The 25,657-nt window shown below is 44.4% G+C and overlaps 1 long non-coding RNA gene across 7 annotated transcripts; it reads left to right on the plus strand.

The window, feature by feature from the left end:
• Window positions 1–696: 696 nt before the first annotated feature.
• On the plus strand, window positions 697–24,230 carry LOC117201401 (uncharacterized). Of its 7 annotated transcripts, XR_007475698.1 has the most exons (7): window positions 889–5,043; window positions 6,857–6,997; window positions 8,199–10,769; window positions 11,859–12,084; window positions 19,353–19,761; window positions 20,497–20,798; window positions 23,518–24,230. It is a non-coding gene; the product is annotated as an uncharacterized LOC117201401 (long non-coding RNA). The 7 variants fall into 7 exon arrangements; XR_007475701.1 differs by lacking the exons at window positions 8,199–10,769; window positions 11,859–12,084 and adding an exon at window positions 697–875 and having other exon boundaries at window positions 4,959–5,043; XR_007475696.1 differs by lacking the exon at window positions 11,859–12,084.
• The last annotated feature ends 1,427 nt before the right edge of the window (window positions 24,231–25,657 follow it).

Raw genomic sequence — 25,657 nt, forward strand, 5'->3', positions numbered from 1 at the left:
TGTATTAAACTTAAAATGCTGCTTTTAAAATCTGAGATTGTCATGATCACATTGTTTTGGTATTGAGGTGCCCACTCATTTATGGTAGCAAGAGCCAGGTTGTTTTTTAAAATGCCTGTACTTGGGTAAAATAAAAATGAGCAATTCTTTGTTGGGTTCCCCCCCAAATTGTGAAATTTTAATGGTTTGTTGAATTCCAGAGGCTGGAAACCTTCGCTGCAGATGCCAGCCATTTGAAAATATGGTAACAGAGACCGCTCCTGCTATTTATTTGTACAATAAGAAATCGAAAGGATCTATACATTTTTCTGTTGTTCGCAGGATCCTTGAGCAAAAAATGGGAGAGTTGAAACTGACAGTACTAAGATGTTATTCCTCCTGCTGCGTGTTGCAATGTTCTTCCTCCATAGGTGGAGATGGGGCCGGGAGGGTATAGTATAACTCTTCCCGGAGAAGATACCTTCTGGTGCCCCCCAGTTGCCCTTGAAGGCCCCCCCTCGCCTCCCTGAGTTTGGGGGCTGAGGAAGGGCAGGGGCCGAGGAACAGCCGTTGCTAAGGGATGCCCTTGCGTTCCAGAGGACTGCGTCTGACGGGAATGCGGAGTCTGTGAGAGCCACACCCACCCCGCCCTTTAGGCAGATTAGTTAATTATTGAAAAGTGCTTGGGAAGCACAAAGGGCTGGAGAGACTCCATGTGCTGTTGCTCAGGCCTGTGTGGGAGCTGGCATTTCTGAGACACTGAGGCTCCTCCAGGAGTCTGTGGAACAAGAAACAGTTCTTTGCTGTCGTGGTGCAGGCTTCTCAGGATCTGTCCCAGGAAACAGACAGACGGTTCCAGGGAATTCTTATACGGTGCATTCTATCTCCAGAGAGAAGTTAAGTTTCTTTTGTGATAGGATTTGTAAGATATTTAGATAAATGAGCCACATCAGACTTCAGTTTTTTTTCTTGTTTTAAATTTTGTTTGTTTTAAAAGTTTACATTCAGGTCATTTATACATAAACAAGATCATATAATATGTTCTGTCCTGTGACTTACTTTTTTTTTTTTTAACTTAACAATGTACCCTGGAGTTCTTTCTGTGTTAGTACATAGAGGTTTCCCTCATTTTCTTTAACAGCTGCATTCTTTCCTGACTGTGGGTACATAGGTGTTTGCCATTTTCCAGCATCACAAACAATATTACAGCAAACATACTTGGACCCAAATTTATGTGCTTATGCATAAATTCTGAAGGATATATTCCTAGAGGTAGAATTTCTGGACCAAAAGGCATGCACATTTGAATTTGGGGTAAATAATACTAAAGCTTCTCCCCAAAAATTCTGTTCTAATTTACAAAGACACCAAAATACTCCTCAACACTGAACATTATCAATAAAAAAAAAAATTGCTAACATTACATGCAGAAAAATCCGTGTCATTTAAAATTGCATTTATCTGATTTACCAGTTTTATTGTGCATCTTTTCATATGCCTGTTGACCATTTGGATGTGGGGGAGCATTTTCTTGTAGTATAAAAATACAGAAAAGTACACAAGTCGTAAGTGTACTACTGAAAGAATTAACACAGCCTGAGCTCTTCTTGTAACCACCACCCAGGTCGAGAAATTGAATATTATCAGACCTTTTCCCACCTCCCCCAAAGAAATCACTATCCTGTAATATACCTCCTATAGATTAGTTGTGCTTGTTTTTGAACTTCATAAAATGGAATCATACAACATGCACTCTTAGGTCTAGCTTCCTTCATTCAACATGATGAGTATTCATGTACTTGCTCGTAGCTGTAATATATTAATATACATTGCTTATTATATTCCATTATGTGAATATACCACAATTTATTGATTGATGGACATTTGGGTTCTTTCCACCTTTCGGCTATTAGCAAATATTGATGCTATGAACATTCTTGTACATGTTTTTTAGAATACATGTGCATACATTTCTGTTGTGTATATATATCTAGGAATGAAATTTTGGGGTCATGAGTAGTATTATCAAACTGGCTAATTGTGAATTTCCTATGACTATTCCTTGTATGTTAATTATTAGGTGGTTTGTATGTGTTCTATTTATTCTGGATGTTAATTCTTTGTATAGCTATTGTAAATATTTTTTCCTGGTCTTTATTTATATTGACTTTTAGTTCACAAAGTTTAAAATTTTTATTTAGTCAATGCTATAAATCTTTTTCTTTATGGTTTCTGAGTTTTATGTCTTGCTTAGAAAGTCCTTCCCTATCTCAAGATTGTAAAATATTCTCTCATGTTTCCTTTTAATACTCATTTTGATTTTCACATTAGGCTTTTTAATCAATCTGGAATTTATGAGGGTGAGAGACAGAGGCTAATTTATTATCCAACACTTAGGGCATGAATAAAATTGTACCATTTGCTGCCTAGATTTTTAAATATTTATTTATTTTGAATTTCAAGACAGGTGATAACATCAAAGAGCTAAGAAACTGTCAAAAATTAAAAAAAAAATTTTTTTTTTTTACTTTGGTATAGTTTCCCCTAATTTACGCCTCAGTTAGATCTTAAATGGGGCAAATGTTCTATATCAGTGGTTGCCACCCCAACTGTGATGCATATAAATGGTCAATAACTAGTTATTCATTTACTGTGCATTTATTTAACTTAAAGGTGTGGTTCTCGTGGACTTTTGTGTCTAATAAGGAGGAAGATTCCATTCTGGAATCTTCAAGCTAGCCTGATGCACACTGCATATGGGTTCTCGGGCTAGGAAAACCACAGCTGCTTCTTCCCTCCTAGAGCCCCAGCTCCTCTCAATCTGAGTAGATGCCCCAAAATAGGTCATGTGCTCTGAGTCCATCCTCAGTATAAAAAGGGGTCCAATTTGAACTTTATCACAAATCCCCAGGGTCAGCTTTTGTTTTTAGACAGGACTTCCTCAAGCAAGGCTGCCCGCTCAAGGGAAACTATTTTCCTGACCAGCTGGATGTTGGGTGTAGGGTCACATAGGGGAGAAGTGTGTTTGAACTCAGTCTGTTCTCCCCCTTGGCCTGACATGGCGCATCGGCTCCTTGTCGTGTCTGTTAACTAGTGGTGCTCAGCATGGGCTTGTCTGGTTGTTCGCAGACTTTCCAGCTGCTTGTGATGTGAGCTGGTTTTGTTCTGTCTGCCCCTCCTCTCTGAAACCTTTTTCCTTACACATTTTTGGGAAGGCTGATTACTTGGGATTTAGTTAACATGTTAGAGAACTGGAGCTTGAGCTGGGATGAGGAGAAGAAACATCCCCCTAGCTTGACAAAGAGCTTGGTTTCAGACTGGTGAACTGCACATTCCACGGTGAACCACCTGAGCTGGTTTGCTTGGAATCTGCTCTGCTGGCCAAGCTCCAAACATATAATCAAAAGTGGCCTGAAATCACTCATTTTGCCACTTGCATTCTTAGGTTCACAATGTAAGGATCTGGCTGGTGCCTGTCCTGAAAGCATGGAATTTTCTACTGTTTGTGACACATGGCATTATGTGTGCGTGCGTGCGTGTGCGCCTGTGCAGTGTACACAGGCTTGTCTGAACAGGCATGTTTTCAGCTGAACTATTTATACCTACAGACAGGCAGTGATTAAAGATCACGGTGTATGGCAGGTTTTCTTTGATTTCCAGAATCGCCTGTCTGCATTTGTAGGTTAGTGTCTTTGGAGAAATGCAATGGAGCATCTTGCATGTGCGTGAAACTGATCCCCTAGGTAGAGGACCTTGCCTTGGAAATATCTGAGGATAATTTACTTAGAAGAGGTCAGTGTGCTATTTTTTGGAGGAACAGGTGTATTTGACCACACATTGGGGGAAGTGAAGACCTGAGCTCTGAGAAAGTCAAGTGTGAGGCCCTCAGAGGTGGTTATTTATATCGGAGTGATGCGTATTGAAAGCCGAAGTCTTTCATTCCACCAGCATCACAGAACTAATTTAGAGAAGAGGAAGGGCATGCGCTTTGCCTTGTGAAATGTCTACTGTACTGAAACTTCTGGTGTGGGTCAGACTTTTCGTGATCCAAGCACAGGCTCTGTTGTAGATAAAAGGGTGCTTACACGCGCTTACTTCAGCTACTTCGTGGATAAAATGGCTCACTTTCCATTGGTTGATAGATGTGTGACTTCATTCTTGCTTCCTTTCCTGAGACGTCTCCCCCTCAACCCTGCATGTGAGCAGCCTGGTGTGCATGTATGGGGGGGAAGGGGAGAAAGGACCTTAACATAATCTCTCAGCTCTAAATAAGAACATTGGACTCTAACAACCACCCAAAACAATACATTAGAAACCTTTGTGTTCACTATTGTAATAAATGAAGTCTCATACAACTAGCTTCCATTTTTATCTCTCTTGAATTGTAAAGTCCCCTCCCTCACCCCTGCCACTCGGGCTCTTTTGGTTATGGGAAATGAATGTGTTTCAGAACCAACATGTCAGAATTATGAGGAAGAAATTGGCAGTGGAACAAACTATGCGACATGCTTGACAAGAACTGAGAAACAATACATCTCAGATTTTCTGAGGCAGTCTTCCTTTCGTTCAGAAATATGACCCAGAAGCCACAGAAAGGGAAGCACCTTTGTAGCACCATTAGGGTCACAAAGAGTTAGTCTTTGTTAAGGAACCAACAGAGGATATTTCTGCACAGAAGGATGAGGTGTCTGTAGGAGGAGAACGTAGTCCTGCTTCCACGAGGAGTAGGTGGAAATTGCAAAAAGAGAACTTGTGATCATTTGTTTCAAATGAGAAGACCAACGTGCAGAACGCCCAGAAGGATGGAGCAGGAAGGAAAGGCGAGGTGGTAGGAAACCTGAGCACGTTTACATAAATGTTCAGCTCCTTCTGGGCTTGCCTAATCCTCGTCCTTTGTAGTTTGCCTTTTACGAGGGTAAACATGGTTTAATAGTGAGCAAATATTCGTTCACATTATTAAAACCTGTTGTGTTGAACAGGAAACATCCAAGGGAAATCTGCAGGTGCCTGCAAGCAAGGGTGACTCTGGAAGGATCTTGGTATGTCGGTGCCTTCTCTCCCAAGGTGAGTGTCCCTGGAATTAAGCCACCAACGACAGGAGAGGAAACAGACAGCTTGTAAAAAATTGGAGCAGCGTGGAAAGGTTCTGAACTGATTAATAAGCGGCTAGCCCTGGGGAGGGTGTAAAAGGCATCTGGGATATTTGCATTTTTGTTTACTGAAGGGAGGAAAGCATCTCACAACTCCCTGCCGCCCTAATTCATTCAGGACATGATATATTTCCAAGACTACTGCCATCTCAGGGGTTGAATCTGTTTTCAGTTTCACTCCAGGTTTCGCCACACATGTATATTAAAAAAAAAAAAATACGGTTCCAATATAACTTAAGAAAGAAAAGCCAGCCTGACTTCTAAAATCCAATTTTGCCCCCTGGATGCGTTTTCTTCCTGGAGGGGGCCATGTGATCTCTCCCCTCCTTACCATGCTGCATTCTCTTCATTCCAAGTCCTGGTCACAGCCAGACAGAAGCCCTTATCCTCAGGCTGTCCGTGATGAATGAGAGGTATGCCTTGCTCAGCTCTAGAGTGGAGACAAATGGGTGTGTAACTCACCATAATCCATGGCAAGAAATGATACATGCCGTGAGAGGAAAATAAAGTGCTGATGGAAAATTAATCTCATTAAGGAGATTTGTTTGTGGTGACATTTGAAATGAGCCTGAAAAATGAGGATGTTGACAGATGGCAAAGGGTGTCACTGGTATTATTATGGTATTAACGTTCAATAATATCTAAATGAGGCTGAATTTGTTCAGAGCTCCAGAAGATTTTGTGAGGCTGGTCTGGGCACACTACTCTGCTGGCAGTAGCACCCCAACTATCCTCTGGAGGACCATCTCTCTCCCATTCTTGACCTAAGTGGTTTGAATGGGGCTGACCCCACCTCCTGGCTCTCGGTATGTGACCCAGACTAGCCAATAAGAGAACCACATTCCCTTAGCACAGTCATTGGCTCCAGGCTCAGGCATGTGACCCAGACTAGCCAATAAGAGAACCGCATTTCCTTAGCACAGTCATTGGTTCAGGGGTGAGCATGTGACCCAAGTTGGTCCAATCTTGGAGGTTTTTCAGGAACCACTGGGGAAAAGGCATCCTCTTTCTGCTGGGGATGCTGAGCTGGTGGTTGGTATTTAGGAGCTGCAAGGGGCCTGTTTTGTTACCACAGAGGGAGAACCTGAGAAATGGAGAGATTCCTGAGCACCTGGAGCCAGCTGTGCCTGAAACTCTACTTTGGACTTTTTAGTCACTCAAGGCAATAAATTCACTTTTTAATAAGCCATTTTATGCTTTTCCCTTGCAAACAAAAATGTCCTAACCAATACAGAAAATTTTAGATATACTGCTTAAACAAACAACCAAACAAAAAACCCCAGTGGAGCAAGGGGAGTTGCAGATTCACAGAGCAGTTTCCTAGCAAAAAGAAGTCTTCCTGTTGCTAACATTTCCAGGTCCCAGTGACTAAGAATTTGGAGACTTTATTCTTAACTCCCCTGGTCTGAGACTGCTCACCAATCTAACTGATTCCTGTGTGCTAGATATTTTTCCATGAATCAGAAATGAAATATGCAGCACTGTAGCCACAAAGCAATGAAAACAGCTCATTTGCCTTTCGTGTCTCTCCAAACAAAAAGCTTTGTTTTTTTCTGGGTCACATGTTGTAAGTGAAGAGTCATAGTGATAATCCTGTTTGGATTTATTAATAGTTGAACAGACTATTGAGAAAAGATTTGTTAATCATCAGAAGCAAATTCACCACAGAAGCATTGCAGACAGAGTGGGACAATTGCCTTGAGCCAACTAAATCTCTGCCCCTTCAGGGAAAACTCTTGGATGTTTGAATTAAGTGCCAGGTCTGGAAATGCAGAAAGATAATTGCTTCTATTGAGTGCTTACTGTGTCCTTGGTACGAAGAACAGTATTTTGCCTACATTCTCTCTCAATTTCATCAACTCTGTGAGGTAGGTCCTAATCCTGTTCTATAGGTGGGGAATGAGACAGAAACTACCAGTTGCTACCCAACATCCATCCTCTCCTTGTTCCTTACAGAAAGGTAACCCCAAGCAGTTACTGCTTCTACTTCAAAGTTTATGATCCATGGGCAATTACTGCAGACATTTATCATTTTGCAAACATTTTATCATGTCACTCCTGCAGCTGTGGATGGCCATGTGATTGGTTCTGGCTAGTGAGACTTGAGTAGAAGTCTTCTGGGGATCTCTGGGAAAGTGTTGCTGTCCTTATATGGATATTGCCCCTTTCTCCTTGTTCCTTCCTTCTCCCTGCTTGGAACGTGGTTACGAGGCTGGTGGTGGAGCAGCCATGTTGTGACCTTGAGGCAACCATAAGGAGGACAGCCATATCCTAAGGGTGGTGAAGGAGGACTATAGAAGGAAACTGGGATATTCTGACATTGTAAAGCCACTCTTTCTGCCCCAGAAGACCTACTTTCAGACTTGTTGTGTGAAAAAATAAACCATTATTTGGTTAACCCAATGAGGTTGGGTTTCTGCTACAGACAACTGAATTCTATCCCCAATTGACACGGGGAAACTGAGCTAAAGAAGTGTAAGGGACTTGCTCACATTTCCATATAAAGTGGTGTCTCAAAGCCAAATGAGACATAGTACCCAGCCTTAAAGAATTCAAGCCTAGTTTGGGAGGCAGATACATAAATAATTATAGTATAATGCCATTAGTGTAATGATGTGATTTGCCTAGGGTATCATGGACACCTACAAAAAAAAAAAAGAGAGAGTCAGATGTGGAACAGGAGTTAGCCAGGCAAAGGAGAGAGGTGGGAAAAGAGATTATAGCTTGAATAAAAGGTATGGAAGTGAGACGCAGCATAGCACACGCAGGGAGCCACAAGCTGCTTTGAGTTGTTGGAGCACAAAGTATGAGGCAGGCAGCGGTGAGAAATGCAGCTGGAGGGGCGTTTCATTTTGCTATTGCTGCATAATAAGCCACCCCCAAAACTTAGTGGCTTAAAACTACATTTCATCATTTCTCATAATTCTGCAGTCTGACCTGAGTTCAGCTGGGTGGTTCTTCTGTTCATGGAGTATCTGTTGGGGTTGGAATATCTTTTTTTTTTTTTTTTTTTTTTTTTGCGGTACACGGACCTCTCACTATTGTGGCCTCTCCCGCTGCGGAGCACAGGCTCCGGACGCGCAGGCTCAGCGGCCATGGCTCACGGGCCCAGCCGCTCCGCGGCATGTGGGATCTTCCCGGACCGGGGCACGAACCATTGTCCCCCGCATCGGCAGGCGGACTCCCAACCACCGCGCCACCAGGGAAGTCCCCAAGAAAACTTCTTAACTCCCAAGTTTGGTGCCTGGCTGGAATAAATGGAAGAGCTAGCTAGGGCTGGCTGGGCCTCTCTCTCTCTCTCTCTCTCTCCCTCCCTCCCTGGCCTCTTCATGTGGCTAGGCAGGTCTTCCTCACAGCATGATGATCTCAGGGTACATGGCAGATGGCTTCCAACTGAGAGGAAGAGGAAGCTTCCAGCACGTTTAGGGTCTGGGTTCAGAAGTACCAGAACATTACTTCCACTGCACTCTGTTGATCAAAGCAAGTCACAAGACCAGCCCTGAGTCAGGGAGAGGAAATAGCTTATACTTCTTGATGGGAGGAGCAGTTTGCACATACAGGGAGAGATGAATTAATAGTGGTCCTCTTCGGAGACCACCTACCACAGAGGTAAGAAGGGTACAGATGAGGAACAACCTTGTCTGCTTGTCAGGGAGGTTGATGTGAACACCAGACCTGGGGGGTTTGCCCTGCTTCATATTTGAGATCAGAAAGGAAAACACCTCTCAAACTGCCCCAACTTATCAGAGTGAAACAGACAGAGTAGTGTGATTAGGCAGAGGAAGGGATGGAGCTTGGCTTCTTTGAACCCTCTTCAGTTCCCATATCTTATGCGAGATGGTCGAGTTGAGAATCAGAGAGCCTACTCTGGGGTCTGCAGTGGTGAAGGGAGCAGGGGGAGCCCACAGCAAAGCCTGGACCTCTCAGGCCATGGGCTGGAGAGAGGATGGCATAGCACCCCTGGAGTCAGAGTGGCAGGGGAAGCTGAACAGGCTGAGTCCAGCCACCCCACAGCGGGAATCAGTGAGGATCTGGAGAACGTGGTATGGACTTGAGCACATTGCCTCCTACCCTCTCAATTCCCACACCCCTCCCACCCAGTGAATTACTCAGGCTTCACATTGCAGAGCAGCAAGGAGGAGAGATGACCTGAGAGCCTGAGAATGTGCCTGAAAGGACAACTTTTTAAACGGTCTCTTCATAGCATTTTCTGGACTTCACTGAAATCTAACCAGCAAGAGAGGCTCATAAGGAAGAATGACAAGTTATAATGAAATAAAGAAGCCATGTTAAGGAAAATTACAAAGACATCATAGGAATAATGGCAGTTACCTCTGTGGGAAAGGAGGGAGAGGAGGGGTCCATGGGGAGCTTCGGCTGTTTTAGAGATAAGGCTTTATCTCTAAAGTTAGGGGATGGATAGGGGTGTTGTTATATCCTTTATGCCTCTTTGTGGGTTTTAAATAGTTCATAATGTAACTTTTTAAAAAGCTGCCATTCTGAATAGAATTGTGAGCTGCCAATGCCAAGTTTAGGTTGTGAACATATTGCATGGGAGTGGGGAACATAGAAAGAGGCTTGAAATGGAATCAGATTTGCTGGTTCAAAAAACCATCCGGGCCGGATTTGAGGAGGACAAGAGTTGAGACAGGGTGGCCAAGGAGGAGGCTGCCGCTCCAATTCCCTGAAAGGCGACGGTGGCCTGTAGTCTCAGGTGGTAGTCAGGGTGGCTTAGGAGTCAAGCTGGCAATGAGGACTTGGTAATTGACAAGATGGGGGAGGGTGGCTGGGTGGGTAAGGTTTCTGGTGTAAGTGAACAGAGACCCCACGCCCACTGGCTGAGATAAGCGGATCCAGGTGGAGGGCATATTTAGATGGAAAGGTGAAGAGTTCGCTCAGGACAGGTCGGGTTTGAGATGCCTGTGGGATGTCCCGGTGGAGGGTGGATGCAGGAGTCTGGATCTGGGAAACGCCAGCGCTAAGGCAGGTTGGAGCTGGAGAGGTAGGTGAGATACCCTGATGGGGAGCTAGTAGGAGAGTAGCAAAGAGGATCCAGGACAGATGAGCGCAGCAGCCACGCAGCCAGAGAAAGGGAAGCTCCAGCGGTTCCCACCACCCTTCCTTCCCCTGTGCATCCCATTCTCTATTTGCTGTTCAGGTTTGCCTGCCTGGGGGATCACTTTCCTTTCCCTCCGGAATTATTAAAAGGGCCAGAGAGGGGCTTCCCTGGTGGCGCAGTGGTTGAGAATCTGCCTTCCAACGCAGGGGACAAGGGTTTGAGCCCTGGTCTGGGAACATCCCACATGCCTCAGAGCAACTAGGCCCGTGAGCCACAACTACTGAGCCTGTGCGTCTGGAGCCTGTGCTCCGCAACAGGAGAGGCCACTGCAGTGAGAGGCCCGCGCACCGCGATGAAGAGTGGCCCCTGCTCACCGCGCACAGAAACGAAGACCCAACACAGCCCTAAATAAATAAATTAATTAATTAAAAAAAAAAAAAAGGGCCAGAGAGAAAGGCTCCTTCCACAACCAGATCTGCATTGAGATCCTCACCCAGGGAGCAGAAGGTCCAGCCACCCCGTGAACCTGTCTCCTTCAAGGACAGAGCCCAGAAAGAGCTGATCCCGGAGCCTCCTCGGAGGTAGGGGCTTGGTGGAGGAAGAGTATGTAAGACGGGTTACAGACTAGTCGGCCCCTTCCCTTCAGTCTCCCATCTCCCTTTAGTTTCTGTTATGATAAATGCAAGACAGTGTCAGCCTTTGTTTGTCCCCATTGACAAACTAAGCATCCTCTTTTCTACCCAGCCCCTGTCTTTTGGAACCGGAAATCTCTGTTTCTTACAATTTGAATTTCGATTTGAAGTTTAGACTCTGATTTGGGCAGCGGTGGCTCTGAGCTGTAGGAAAAAAAGTGTTTCTGTCTTAAATTGGAATTAAGAGTATTTTGGAAAAGTCAAAAGAACAAAGTTGCATTTCAGAAATATCAGTCTCGCACAGCATTTCTCCAAAAACATAGATTTCAATTGTGGTATGAAAGTATACTGGAGGGAATGTAGAGGGTTTGCTCTTCTAAAAGCAGCCCTATGGTCAAAAGTAATACAGCTATGAAATAAGATAATCAAAAAAGGAAAGTTTTCATACAGAAAACATTTTAATGAGTCAGTTTAATGCCAACTCTCGTAGCATCTATCTACTTGGAGATCTCAGAATTGCTTTCAAAGTGATTTACTTACCAGCCCTTTGGAGCTCACTTGTATAAACGATAACCTTCTGCTCTAAAATATATGCCAAGAAGCACAGGTGTGTGCAAGTAAGCAATCTCTAGTCTCATGATCTTTCTTTTCATCCAGTAATTGGCTTTTCATAGAACTGCACAGGAGGTATCAAAAGGTCCATTGGTTCATTCCTCTGCCCCCAGACTGAACATCCACCATCTCAGAGAGCAGGCGGCCCTTCCCTCTCAAGCACTCCCCTAGAAACCTGCTCATAGCTTTGGTTTTTGGTTTCCTTTCCTTGAGCATCTGATCTTTTTTGCTGTGCCTCCTAGCTCTTGGGACCCCCACTGCTATCACTCTTATTGTGGACTTGTCCTTGGGGGGATGGTAGCCCTGCCCCAGTCCTTCCATCTGTCCTCATTCAGGGCCAGGATCAATCACCTGGGGGAAGGGTGTGCTGCTGATCTCAAGTTGAAAGTGGTGCTTTTCCCAGGTAATATATTTGCATTTTAATAGGAGGCTCCTGGGAGAAAAAGTGTTAACTTCCAGGCATTAAAACAAGCTTCTTCGGGTTTCCCTGGTGGCGCAGTGGTTGAGAGTCCCCCTGCCGATGCAGGGGACACAGGTTCGTGCACCGGTCCGGGAAGATCCCACATGCCGCGGAGCGGCTGGGCCCGTAAGCCATGGCCGAATGCAGCAAGAACACAGAGAATACCCAGAGATGACCACTGCTAATATCTTGGTATATATCCTCCGAAGCACCTAGTGCTACAGATATGAATAAACATCCTTATCTCTAGCAGTCAAATTTAGACACTTTTATAAAACTGGAAAGTTGTACACATCGTTTCTATATGTCCCATTTAGTAACACGTACACTCCTGTTCCAGTAATCCCACTTCTAGGAATTTATCCTAAAGACAAAACTAGAATGATAAGAATAACATTAGCTCTTATGTATTGAATTTTAATTGTGTACCAAGGTTTGGTGGATTCGGCATAGAGATGTATTTTTTCGGAAGGAAATGAAAGTAGGGGAGGTGGAAAAAGTGGGACTGTGGGTGTGGAATAACTGAAGAGGGTGTAATTTGAGAGCTTTTGCAGGAGAGTAAATGGGACAGGAAATGGGCTGAGTTGGGAAGCCCACTTTGGGGTGCTTTGAATGCTACTGGTAGATATTCAGTCAATATCTTTCCCCTTCCTTTTTATTCCAACAGATACATACTTTAGTCCCAGGAATTTTTTTTCTTTTTAAATCTGGACTTTCAATGCCAGAATGAGTAATGGTGTATAAAGTGGGTCACAAGGAAGTGATAACTAATGCACAGACTGTTTTAACTGCTGAATCAGAAATCTCTATGCTACATTATGAAATATGCAGGAAGGAAAATAAGCAGATGATAGGAATGGAAGGAATCCTAAAATAATATTTTCACAAACAAATTCTGGCCCAACATAAACCTGAGGGGTCAGTGGAGGGGAGCTGCAATGATATGCTCTCCTGAGCGTTGAAGCACTGAAATAAAATTGCCGAACTAGATAGCGTTCCAAACGACATAAGACCTTCTGAGGCACATGACCACTCAAACCCACAGCCTGAGAGGCCATGGCAATGTCTTGGGGGCATCTTCGTCACTCCACTTCCTAGCACGGGCAGGCAGGGCATAAAGAAAGCAAAGACAGAGAAAACGAAACTCACACGGAATTTAAAAATCTGTTCTATTTGCTCTTCCTAAAACAAACAAACAAAACCCATCTTTTTGGTTTAATTTGTTTCATAGATTTTTTTTTTTGCTTGTGGTAAAATATACACAACATAAAAATTACCATTTTAACTATGTTTAAGTGTATGATTCAGTGGCGTTAAGCACCTTCACAATGTTGTGCCGCCGTCACCACTATTTCCAGAACTTTTTCATCAATCCAAACAGAAACTCTGTACCCAAACAACTTCCCATCCCCACTTCCTCAGTCCTTGGTAACCATCATTTTACTTTCTGTCTCTATAAATTTGCCTATTCCAGGGACCTCATATAGAGGGAATAATACAATATTTGTGGTTTGGGACAAAAATAATACAGTACTTGTCCTTTTTCACTTAGCATAATATATTCAAGATTCTCCCATGTTGTAGCATGTATCAGGATTTTCTTCATCTTTATGGCTGAATAATATTTCATTGTATACATTTACTACATTTTGTTTATCCCTTCATAGGCTGGTGGACAGTTGGGTTGTTCCACCTTTGGCCATTGTAAATAATGCTGCTATGAGCACTCGTGTGCAATATCTGGTTCAGTCCCTATTTTCAATTCTTTAGGAATGGAATTGCTGAATCATATGGTAATTCTATGTTTAATTTCTGAGGAACCACAAACTGTTTTCCATAGCAGTCTCACCATTTTACAGTCTTACCAGCACACACAAGGGTTCCATTTTTTCCACATCCTGCCAACACTTGCCGTTTTCCATTTTTTTCAAAAATAATAGCCATCCTAATGGGTGTGAAATGGTATTTCACTTGGTTTGGAGAGAGATTGAAACAGAAATCATACCGAGGACCCATATATAATTTCATATAATTTAGGTTTGGAACTGAAACTAGGAATCATAACATGTACTGAAAATAATACTTAGGATATTTGTAACTCATCTTATCGTGCACAGTATCTTTTGGTTTATTCTATTTTCGGTGTAAAGTTCTAAATTGCCCTCCTATAGTCTCATCTTATGTACTGGTTGACTTTTCTACCTGACACAAGTTTCTTTCTTTTTTTCTGGTAAGTTTTCTTTTTTTAAAAATTTTATTTATTTTTGGCTGCATTGGGTCTTCGTTGCTGCGCATGGGCTTTCTCTAGTTGCAGCGAGCGGGGGCTGCTCTTCGTTGCGGCTCTAGGTGCGTGGGCTTCAGTAGTTGTGGCACGCAGGCTCTAGAGCGCAGGCTCAGTAGTTGTGGCGCAGGGGCTTAGTTGCTCCGCGGCATGTGGGATCTCCCTGGACCAGGGCTCGAACCCGTGTCCCCTGAATTGGCAGGCGGATTCTTAACCACTGCACCACCAGGGAAGTCCCCTGACACAAGTTTCAAATTCTATCTAATGTTCTAAAAATAATTTGTGTACATGACATTCAAAGATGTGTTAATCTCTGAGGATGATTGTTATTACTTCTGGTATCCTATTGCACCAGTTTTCAAGGTTGAACAGATTCTCTGGATTCCATTGTTAAGTTATGCAGCATTTTATAGTCATAAGGAACAAAGATAAGAAGCTGTTTCTTTGAAGTTGACCTGTGGTCTTTTCTTAAAACGCTTATTATAGTCAAACGACAGACCTAATATATTGAAATACTCTGTGTTAAATCTTAATTTTGGGGGGGCATAACCAACACATCTGATAAAGAGAGACCTTTCATGAATACTTGGTTAATACGAATTTGAGGGCCTGCTATGAGCCAGCCATTTTGCTGGGTGCTGGATACATACTGGTAACTAAACAGACCTCATGGCATGTGGTAGATGTTTCCAGAAAGAGATAGTCCTATTGTTTTTACTGCCTTCTTGACAAATAACTTAAGGGATAACTCATAGTTCAGGGATAAATGTGGCCCAGGACTAAGTTGTACTTACTGAATTGACTTTTACCTGATTTTCCCAAAATGATTTGAATTAACTTATAAAAGATATATGTAATAATTTTAATATACAGAAAGGTAGAATCGGATCAAGAAGTAAGGAAGGTAGCAACATACGTGCCCTAAGTTGCGTATGTTTGACACAATTACTATTATGTAATTACTATATTTGATACAAACTCCAGGGATGCTTTGCTTGGAGAAAAACAACACTGACTTCAGTAAGTAGAGGCCCATTCATCTCATATAACAAGCCTGAAGTTATGCAATCCAGGGCTGGCACAGTAATTCTCTATCAGGACCCAGGTTCATCATCTTTTTGCTCTGCCATCCTTAGCATGCAGACCTGTGTCCTCATGCTTTCACCACGTGGTCCCCAAATGGTTGCTGTACCTTAGGGCAGGAAGAAAGGAGAAGGGCCACTGGGCAAGAGCTTTCTCCAGCTTTTCTTTTTTTATCCAACCAAGAAAAATGAAGGGCCTGAGGTTTCGTCCTGTTTGCAAGCTAAGAAGTTAGCCTGCCATGGTTTCATGGTTGCTGGCAGAAGTCATGAGACTCCTAGGTCAGAGGCAGCCAGCACTATTACTCAGTACACAGCATGCAGCACGATTTGCTGTAGTTCTCCTCACCCTCAAGTCCCATAGGGGTGGCAGAGATAGGCCCACAGGAATGCTGGTGCACTCAGTGGGTTGCCTCACGGGAGAGGAACCTTGAACTCAGGTTCCCCAAATCTTACACAATTGGCAGTAGGCAGGCCTGCCCTTTGCTCTGGAGTGAAACACCATCCCTATCTTCCAAGGTTCTAAGCAAGCCTCCCCTTTGCTCTGGAGAGACAGCATCTCTATCTTCCAAGGCTGTATGCTATGCAAGCATCCTTGGGAAGATACTCTGCTGCTATCAGTAAGTGCCTCTGCTTGCAAGGTACATAGAAATGAGAGAGACCACAGAGAACTGTCTCCCAACAATATCCACCCCCGGGACTTCTGCCTATCGTTACTGCCCAGAACCGCATCACCTGGCCACCTCTGACTGCTAGGGAGGCTGTGAAACTGGGCATTCTGGCTGGACACACTGCTGCTCTAAATAAAAGGGTGGTTCTGTTCATAAGGAAAGGCAAGCGCAGATGGAGCTACGCAAGAGCAGGGCAAAAACTGTGCCCGTGTGTTTTTAGCTGTGTGACGGATATCTTTTTCCCATTGTATAGCACATTTTACCATACGCTTCATGTATTGGTCCTGCCAGAAATAATTTGTACAACTTAGAAGAAAACTCCCAGTCAAGTACCATTCTGCAAATTTCAAACCAACTATTGGTAGTTTAGTGAAGAATTTTAATGTCATAGCTGCATAATATCTAAGTGTATAGGCCAATCACTCCTTAGAACTCTCCTTGTTTTAAAAAAAAAAATCTGTATTCGTTATTTTTACCGACCATTTTTAGGAGGTGAGAATAACAATTCTTTTAAGAAAATGTTTATGTCATGAAATTTCTCCCAATCTTCTAGTATCTGTAGCTTAAGGAAGAGGTTCTACTTTGCATACAGATAGGTGTTTGGTAAGAGGTTGATAAATATACCTTTTCTGGTTTCATTTATTTTAAGATAATTTTTTCACCTCATGACAGTCATTTGGGGCTGACAGTGTTACCATGGTAACCATGCTCCACAATGCTGGTTAATATTGGTCCTCAGCACCTCAGCACCTTTCACTACAGTGCTCACTCCCTTATGGGAAGGGAAGCCTTGCTCACAGCACATTTAGGTCAAGGAACCCACTCCCAGTGGCAGTTGGTACTATAACAGAAACCTACTGGCTTTTCCTCCCAGGAACCAGTCTAAAGATTCCATTGAGAACCCTGGCTCAACCCATATCATCATGGCTTACACTTCCATTGTAACAGATAGAGGCAAAACGTCTTTGTTTCCTTTTCGGCTGCACCGTGAGAGGTCAGAAGCTCAGTCAATGCAACACCTAATGCACTGAGGGAACATTTCGGTCGTGAATGGACGTGCCTTCCCTAGAGGCAGAGAAGGTTGCAAACTACTTTTCAAATCTCTCATTGTATGATTTTGAAATAAAAATGCTTCTTTCCTGAGCGGGAAGGAGAGATTTTAACTCTGGGTGGTACCCTGGGAATCTAATGATGGAGCACAGTCCAGGGCCGTCCTGGAGATGATGACTGTCAAGGCTCTGGCTGGGTAATCTCTCTCGGGGTGATCTGGATGGGGTTGACCCCTCTTCTCCACAAATGGGGGAGAGCCTCTCCCCTTCAACAAGGTTTTGTGTATGAGAAGCGGGGGTGGGGAGTGGAGCTTGTTAGAGAAAGCAGCTTTGAAAACTTGATCCTCCTTGCCAAGAACTAATGGACTGTCTTCAACATGCATGAAATCTGTTCGGCATGGTGACCAGGGGAGCCAAAATGAGGCCTCCACAGACCTAATTGGGCGTCAGCCTACATCTGTGTGAGAAGGCCTGGATGTGTTTATTTTATTCTCTGCTGTAACTAAGAAAAAAACCAACAAAAAACCCTGCGAAGGTTCGTTGAGACAACAGTTGGTCACAAAAAAGGAATTTGAACCAAGATAACGCTGGTTACATTTTATCCACATGTTCCTGAAGCCTGCCCTAACGGCTGAATACATAGCCTTTCACCATTAGATAAAAAAGTAACCAAATCAGCATAGTCTTTAGGAAATTAAAGGAATCTACATACACACACATAGATATCTTTTGATAACTCAGGAACCACTGACGAAATGAAAGGATTCCTAGACCAAGTGAGACATTTCACTTTCTTATCATCTTTGTCCCGTGTTGGGAGAGGCAAACCTGTGTTGCAGTGGAAACCCAGGGAGAAACTGCTCCCCTGTCAGTTGCAGTGACAGCCAGCCTTTGTGGAGCTCTATGAGCCAGGCACTGTTCCTCAGCACTTTCCAGTAGGCTTTCGCTGAATGCTGGTTAACAGCCGTTTCAGGTGAACGCAATCATAATCCCCACTTTACTGTTGTGGCAACTGAAGCACAGAGAAGTTAAGTGACTTGCCCAACATCGCACAGCTAGTTGTACAGGACCTATGCCTCTTGTGTAAAATGATATGCACACACACCCCCCTTAGCTTTGTGGCTCAAGGTCCTCGGAGCAAAATACTACAGCAGGAAGGGGAGAGGAAAGCTGGCTGTGGTATACTGGAGGGGAAAAAACAAGGGAGGCTCTTAAAGTCTAGGCAAGGCAATGTCTCCAAGGACAGTGCAATTTCTCATCAGTGAGCTATTGGTCAGACGCCCCAGTCTCAGAGGCCTGTCCAGGGTTTCTGTGCTGCCAGGGTGACATTGCTCAACCGCCTGTAGGGGAGCTGCAGCCCTGGAAAGAAGCCCAGGTTGTAGGGCTGACGGTATCTGGCTGGTCTTCTACTCCAAGATAGAGGAGAATGTCATTCCTGGGTCAATTTTCCTTCAAATGACCTTTCTGAGATAAGCCCTCTCCACCTTTCTGAGATAAGCCATGTCCATTTCAGCATCTGCCTTCCTCAGTATGCCCTCTCCTGCACCAAAAAGACACGTCCTCTGAGATCCAACCAGTTCCCCTGACATCCTTGGGTACTGGTGACCGTGCTTCTAAGGGAGTGAAGTCACTCCCAGCATTGCTTTTCCGTGGGGATCCTGTCACGCTGATGGTGGTGTGACACCTGAGTACAGACTCGCTTTTCAGCAAGATGCATTTCTTTTTAGTTTATGCTGCCAGTTTTCCCTGGAGAATCAAGTTCTGTTTAATCCAAATGGGAAGTGTTTGGAATGGAAATTAAGTGTCTGTCATTGGAAATTAAAAAGCAGAGGGGACATATGCCGACACCTTCCCTTTCAATGACCTTTACCTGACCTTTCAATGTAGTAACAGAGTGTCTTAGATCTCAAATCTTTTCACCATTTATCACTTGGTCGTCAAGATGATGAATGCTTCTGGCCCTAAAATATGCATTACTACAATTCTTTGGTTTAAAAATATATGGATAGCTTTAATAAAAGGGATGACTGGATCAATTAAACTTTCTAAATCCAAAGTCAAGCCCTCTTGGTTAAACCTATAATATTGTGTCTCATAGGTTTAGTTTTAAACCAAGGATTTAAAGAATAACCTATCTATTCCTCTGAAGAATTTAACTTAAAAAAAAATCCAATTGGGGATCATTGTTCACATCTGCCTAATGATGTTGCTATTTGAAAAGACATAAGAGAATGTACATTTTTGAGTTACAATAGCTTTCAGTTTATAATTAAAATCAAAATGGAAAAATTTAATTTTATATGAGGACTCAAGGTAACACATTTTTTTAGCATTATCAGACATTGATTTTTTTTTCTTGTTTTTTTCTGCTTTTGTGCAGGTGATATATGGAGGAGCAGATGTGTTGCCTCTAGCAAGGCAATAATTCACTTCATTATTATTGTTTGATTTGCCTTGTGTATGCTGTTCATTGCTAACTGAGGCCTGCAATGCTGTCCGTGGGATCTGAAATGTACAAGAACGGGTCAGAAGGCCTTGGGAGAACTGAAAAAGAAGTCATTGCCCTGGCCTCAGTCACCTGTCCCCAGACAAAATCACACCCTGTCATCCATGAAGATTTGCAGACCAGCCCCCACTCAACTGCTGTTTTGACCATAGCCCTTGCTGCCCTAGGCTCTTACCCATGGGACTGAGAACGTTAATGTCAGAAAGAAGTTAGAAACTGATACTGAAGAGCAGACCTGTGTTGGAAAGAACATAGTTCAAGGGAGACTGGTGAATGAAGAAGGGTAAGTACGAATGGGTCTGACTAGAGCAAGACAGAGAAGAAGGTCAAGTGTGCTATGAGTTAAACTGAAGCCAAGATGCTAATGAAAGACTAAAGTGTTCTAATTTACTTATTTATTGGCTCAATAAGTGCTTCTCAACTGGATAAATCAGAAGATGCTGGTCAGAAGATCCTTGGCAGGTGGAGGGCAGGGTGGAGGGGGGACCAACTTGGGATGTTAAGGGTCTGCAGAGAGAGTAATTGCAGCTTGAACCAGGGGGTCTCTTTGGAGGAGCAGGTACTGAGCGACAGAAATGAACACCGGAGGTGGTGATGGTGGGATGAATTGGGAGATTGGGATTGACATATATACACTAATGTGTATAAAATAGATAACTAATAAGAACTCGCTGTATTAAAAATAAAATAAAATAAAATAAAATTCAAAAAAAAAAGAACTGAACACCAAAGCCAGGCTTGGTTGTTAAGTGGGGTGGGGCAGAAACTGCTAGTTGCCTACCCAGTATCTACTCTCCCCTTTTTCCTTCATAACACAACCAAGATTTTAAACTGGATGACGATGTGCCCAGCTGGAAGATAACATTTGTCAGCCACATTTGCAGCTGGGTTGGCCATTGAGATACAAGCAGAAGTTGTTGGGTTGATCTTCTGTGAAGATGCCTTAAGAGGGGCTAGACTACTGATGTCATCTTTTTTTTTTTTTTTCCCTTCTCCCTCCTGTGCCTTCCTGGAACAGGAAGATCAATGTGATGGCTGGAGCTCTAGCTGCCACATTGGACCATGAAGTGAATTCAAGATGGAAGCCATATGCTAAGTATGGCAGAACAAAAAGACAGAGGAAACCTGGAACTTTGATGACACTGTAGCTCCCATACCAGCCAGAATCCAGCCTTATTTTGTATGAGAGAGAAATAAGCTTCTATCTTATTGAAACCACTGTTATTTCCTCCTTCACCTGGGACATCACAAGTCTAGGGAATCTTTGGAAGGCTTTGACCAGAGAGTGAAAAATTAGGGATTTCATTTGTTTGTCTTTTGGTATGTTTATTTTTTTAAGCTAAATAAGCTGTAAGATAAGGGTGATGTAACTTGACAAAATAGTCTCTGAGCTCAATCATAAAAGGAATCAAGGGGTTATGTATTATTGTATTATGTATTCATTATGCTTAAACAAAAAAGGCTTTGTTTGCTTATGTAATTGAGAAGACCAGAGGTTGAGTGGGCTTAGGTAAGGCCAGATGTAGTAGCTGGACAAGCCAGTGAAGACCCAGTGTCTTTCCATTTCTTCTTAGTCTGCCATGGTTTTATTCTTAGACTGTCCCACCTAATGATCACGAAAGCAAAATCTCCTTATATCTGGACCAGGTGGCCATCCCCAAGCCAATCACTGTGGCTAGGGTAGCTAGGACAATGGAACCGACTGGATGGCTTGAACTGACCGAGGTCTGCCCAGAGAACTGCAATTAGGTTAATCCTTCCCAAGTGCATGGCTGGGAAGTATGGGGCCCTGCTAGGAAGGGGAAGAAAGAAATGCATATGGGAAGGCCACCATGTGCTCTATATCTCTCCTGGTCATCCTTCTCAAGTAGTGTTATTTCAAGGGCTTCAGTTTTTTAAAAGGCAAAGGTCTTTTGCTCCCAAATTCATTTTTATTAGCCTGAAAACCAGTATTGAACTTACTGGTTGGGAGTAAGGCATGGGATTGCCAGAGAAACTGTTACTCTTACTTTCATTCATTAATTCAACACTAAACATTTCTTGGGTGCTGGTTACGTGTCATAGTCAGTAGGTCTAAGCCATGAGTATCAGTGGCACTAGCACACAGGGATGCACATACTCTTTAGGAAGGTCAGGAAGCAAGTATGAGGGCATGGGAAATAGGACAGGGAAGACTTGCTATGACTAGGAGTTGGGCATCGGGTGATGCCCAGAGAGCGTGGACCTGCGTGGTCCCTCAGCATGGCCCTGGGTAGACTGCTGGTTCTGTGCACCTGAGAAAGGGAAAAGCAGGATGGGGGGTGCATATGGGGGCTTCACGCTGTGCCTGTTTTGCAGTCTTACCAGTGCTGGATTTTGACTGGGGTTCTGAATCCTCCTGGTTAGGGAGTCTCTAGGAGGAGGATGGATAGAGTTAGCAGTTCTTAACTAGGGTTTTGGGAATGTTTGGGGGATAAAGTGCTAGGAAATGAGGGTGAAATCCCTGAAGCTCTCAGGAAGAATCTCTGCCAATCCAGCTAGCCTGCTGCTCTCCTGACCCTGGAACAGCTTCTTGGGGGTTTTCAGTTTATCATGGCACAATTCTTTTTTCCTGCAAGAGTTAGAGAATAAGGGCTCCGTGACCCAAAATAGTTCACAGCATGGTATTGTCTCTATTTAAAATCATCTCCCAAGGGGTTCAGCTAACAATGTACATGTCAAATTATGTCATGCCCGTTAGATGCTCTAATTTGGTCAGGCTGGGTCAGGCAGTCCCTGAACGGAAGGAGCTGTGAACATCCCAGCAGACAGTCACAGCTGCAGCGCCCAAGCTGCCCTTGGCTTGAGCTGCATTAGGGCGTGACATTCCACTGGCAAGTACAAGGCAGTGTCACGTGGAAGGTTAACCTCATGACGACAGTGACCTGTTCATCCACCCCCTTTATCAGAGCTTTGCCCCTGGAGACTGGAGTATGTGGGTTTGAATCACGGCTCCGTCACTTAGCAGCTATGTGATCTTGGGCAAGTTAACTTTTCTGAGCCTCATTTTCCACGTCTGTAAAATGGGAATACTCATAACACTTCACTTATAGGGCTGTAGTGAGGATTAAATGCATGTGAAGTGTTTGGCAGAGTGCCTGGCACTTAATAACAACTCAATGCCAGCTATTCACTACTAGTAGTAGTATCTAATTTTTTAAATCTTGTTTAGTCCTTCAAAACTGGGGCTCCTCCCAAGATCACCCACAGGAAATATTTCACCAGCCCTCCAGAGACCAGGAGGAGACGAGCAGCCCTTCCTGGAGGGCGTGCAGGGTAGCTAGTGGAGTCACAGTGGTATTCTGACATAGAACTATTTAAAATGTGGCAAGAGTGGCCTTGAGTTTATGACTAGCTCTGTGTGGATACGGAAGGCTTCTTTCTCTGCCTAGGGGATCACAGGGTGCCTTTGTGTGGTCATGCAATAGGTCTGCAGAGCTCCAAAGAGGCAGGCGTAAGGGTGCCGCCATTCTCTCCATTTTCTATAGAGGTAAACTGAGGCACGGAGAAGTCTATACACACATGCATAGTTCTTTCCCTGACCTCTCAAAGGACAAGTGAAACTGGGGTAATTATAGAGCCAGAAGTAGAATCTCCTGCCCAGATGACATGAGACTATGGCATCTGAGTCATAAACCACAGTGGGAGCCAGTATTTGGGAAACTATCTGGGGTTACTTCACATGCACAAAGACTATGCCTCTTAGCCTTTTCCTCACCCAGACCCTCTGGGGTCGTCTGGCGTTCCCTTCATGGGTACGTCCAGGAGGTGGTGTGTTGTAGAAAAAGCCCTGGGTTATATTCAAGAGACCCGTACTTTAAGCCCAGTCCTGCCAAACCAGCTGTGTGACCTTGGAAAACTTACTTAACCCAGGATTATACTTCAGAAACAGAAGTGAAGGGTTCGGACGATATCAGCGGTTCCCCAAACCTGACTGGTCAGCAGAATCACTGTGTGTGTTTTGGAGGGTAGGCTGCGGAGGTGGGATCTGGAGCCTCAGAATCTGGGTTTTGTGTTCTAGGTGATTCTGAAGAGCAGTCTCCGTTGGGAACCCTGGAGCAGATGCTATCTAAGATGCCTCGCGGGGCTCCAGTGTTCTCTGACTCCAAAGCCCCCTGGAGCATATTCTGCGCAGTTCCACGCAGTGCAGCCCAGAGGAGACAGCAGCCCTCACCGTGAAGCCCCGTGAGAGAGTCGGCGTGTACCCCGGGGAGCAGCCAGCACGGCAGAGCGTGTGACTTGCGTGGCGTGGGGGAGAGGGGGCCGGGGCGGTGCCTGTTTCTTAGCTGGTTCTGCTCTGGAGCCAGTGAATTGGCCTCGCCTGGGGCCAGCGGGACCTTGGCCCAGACGGTGACTGTCCACCGCCTTGTTCCCGACGGCCCGGTCCTTCTCGCCATCGTGCTGTGGTGTGGCACACCCAGCACGCCTGCCCCAAGTCCGAGGAGCACGTCAGGAATCCCACAAGTTGCGTCCTTGAGGCCGGCACCCTTCGCGTGAGATTCTGAATGCAGTCATGTGTCTCCAGCTGTCCCAGAGTCACAAAAAGTCCCCGTTCTAATGAGGAGCTGTGGAATGCTAAGGCTAAAGCTGCCTTGAGCTCCCCTTTCACGAGTTTCAATCATGGGTTAATGCTGACATTCTTTGGCTTTCGTAAATGGGGAGGAGCCTTTTGTGTTTGTGTGAGGGCAGAGGCAGGAATAAATCGTGGCTCTCGGGGCTGACTTTGATCCAGAAGTGTGTGTCTAGACTGCTTCTGAGTGGCAGGGAGAACAGGGGTGCGGTGGTCCATGGCAGGACCCTCCCTGCCTGGAGGGCACCCAAGCAGGAGGGGGGATGCACGTGTACGTGTGTAGGGGGGAGCGGGTGTGCCTCAGCTAATGGGTCGGCCAGCACCTGCTCTCGCCTGCTGTTGCCGTGCACCAATGAGAGCCTAATGTTGCCAACACTTCTGCTTCTTTAGAGAAGTCAGAAGTCTCTGTGTTACCTGAATTCTCCCAATTTTAACATGATGACACCTTGAATTTACAAAATTCCTCAGACCAAGCAAATCACAACTTCTAGCCACAGTCTGAGACTCTGAGTAGAAAACCTGGCTTAGAGGACTGGTCTGGCTGTGCTCCAATATTCTATTCCCAAAAAAAGCAGAACCCCCAAAGTAGGCTATTAAGTCTTAAGAGTTAAATCCATCTCCTTGGTGATTTCCTTGGTTGGAGGTGAAGGAAGTTCTCTGGCTTTCTAAGACCCTCGAAATCCACTTTCTTTACTGCTGTGTAACCCCCCCCACCCCCACCCCCACCCCCGCTGCAGGGCCAGGGATCGGCAGTGCTCACCTGCCCTCTGCCTCTGTCTGCCCTGCTCCCAACCACCCCTAATAACACAGCCCACTCCCTGGACTTCCTTGGGTGTGACACCCAGTATACAGACTGTAACACCATCTCCTCTCCCACCTAGAAAAACCACCAAAGCCAAGTAACATGGGAGTAACTCATGACATGGACAACCTTGATGTTTCATTTAGTTTTTAAAGTTTAATCACTTCTGCACTTTGGAACTCTAGCAGAAACAATTTATTCAGGACACACGTCCCATAAATGAGCAGTGGCTCCAGGATTTCTATGTGGGAAAATCTTGGGGGTGGCATTTTGTTGGGAGCAAGGAATAGCTAAAGGATTTCTTCTAAAGCTACATTATATATCAAACCCTCTTTATCCTTAAATTGCACATTTATCTAAAAAAACAAAGGAAACCTCCAGAAGCCAGGCTTTGGCCCTGCCATTGTGGTGGGTCAGGACACATGCAAGAGCAACAATATAGGTAGAGACCCCCCTCCTTGATAGGTAGAGGGATGGGCAGGACGAAGTCACAGAACAACCCAGATGCAGCATACGCCCCTAGCGCTCAACAAAATATTCAACTTGTGGCCATCACCAAGAAGTCTACGAATAATAAATGCCGGAGAGGATGTGGCGAAAAGGGAACCCTTGTACACTGTTGGTGGGAATGTAAATTGGTGCAGCCGCTGTGGAAAACAGTTATGGTTCCTTAAAAAACTACCACATGATCCAACAATTTCACTCCTGGGTATATACCTGGAAAAAACCAAAACTCTAATTCAAAAAGATACATGCACTCCGACATGCAAAGCAGCACTATTTACAATA

The sequence above is a fragment of the Orcinus orca genome, chromosome 2 (assembly GCF_937001465.1).
Source record: "Orcinus orca chromosome 2, mOrcOrc1.1, whole genome shotgun sequence".
Taxonomy (NCBI): Eukaryota; Metazoa; Chordata; class Mammalia; order Artiodactyla; family Delphinidae; genus Orcinus; species Orcinus orca.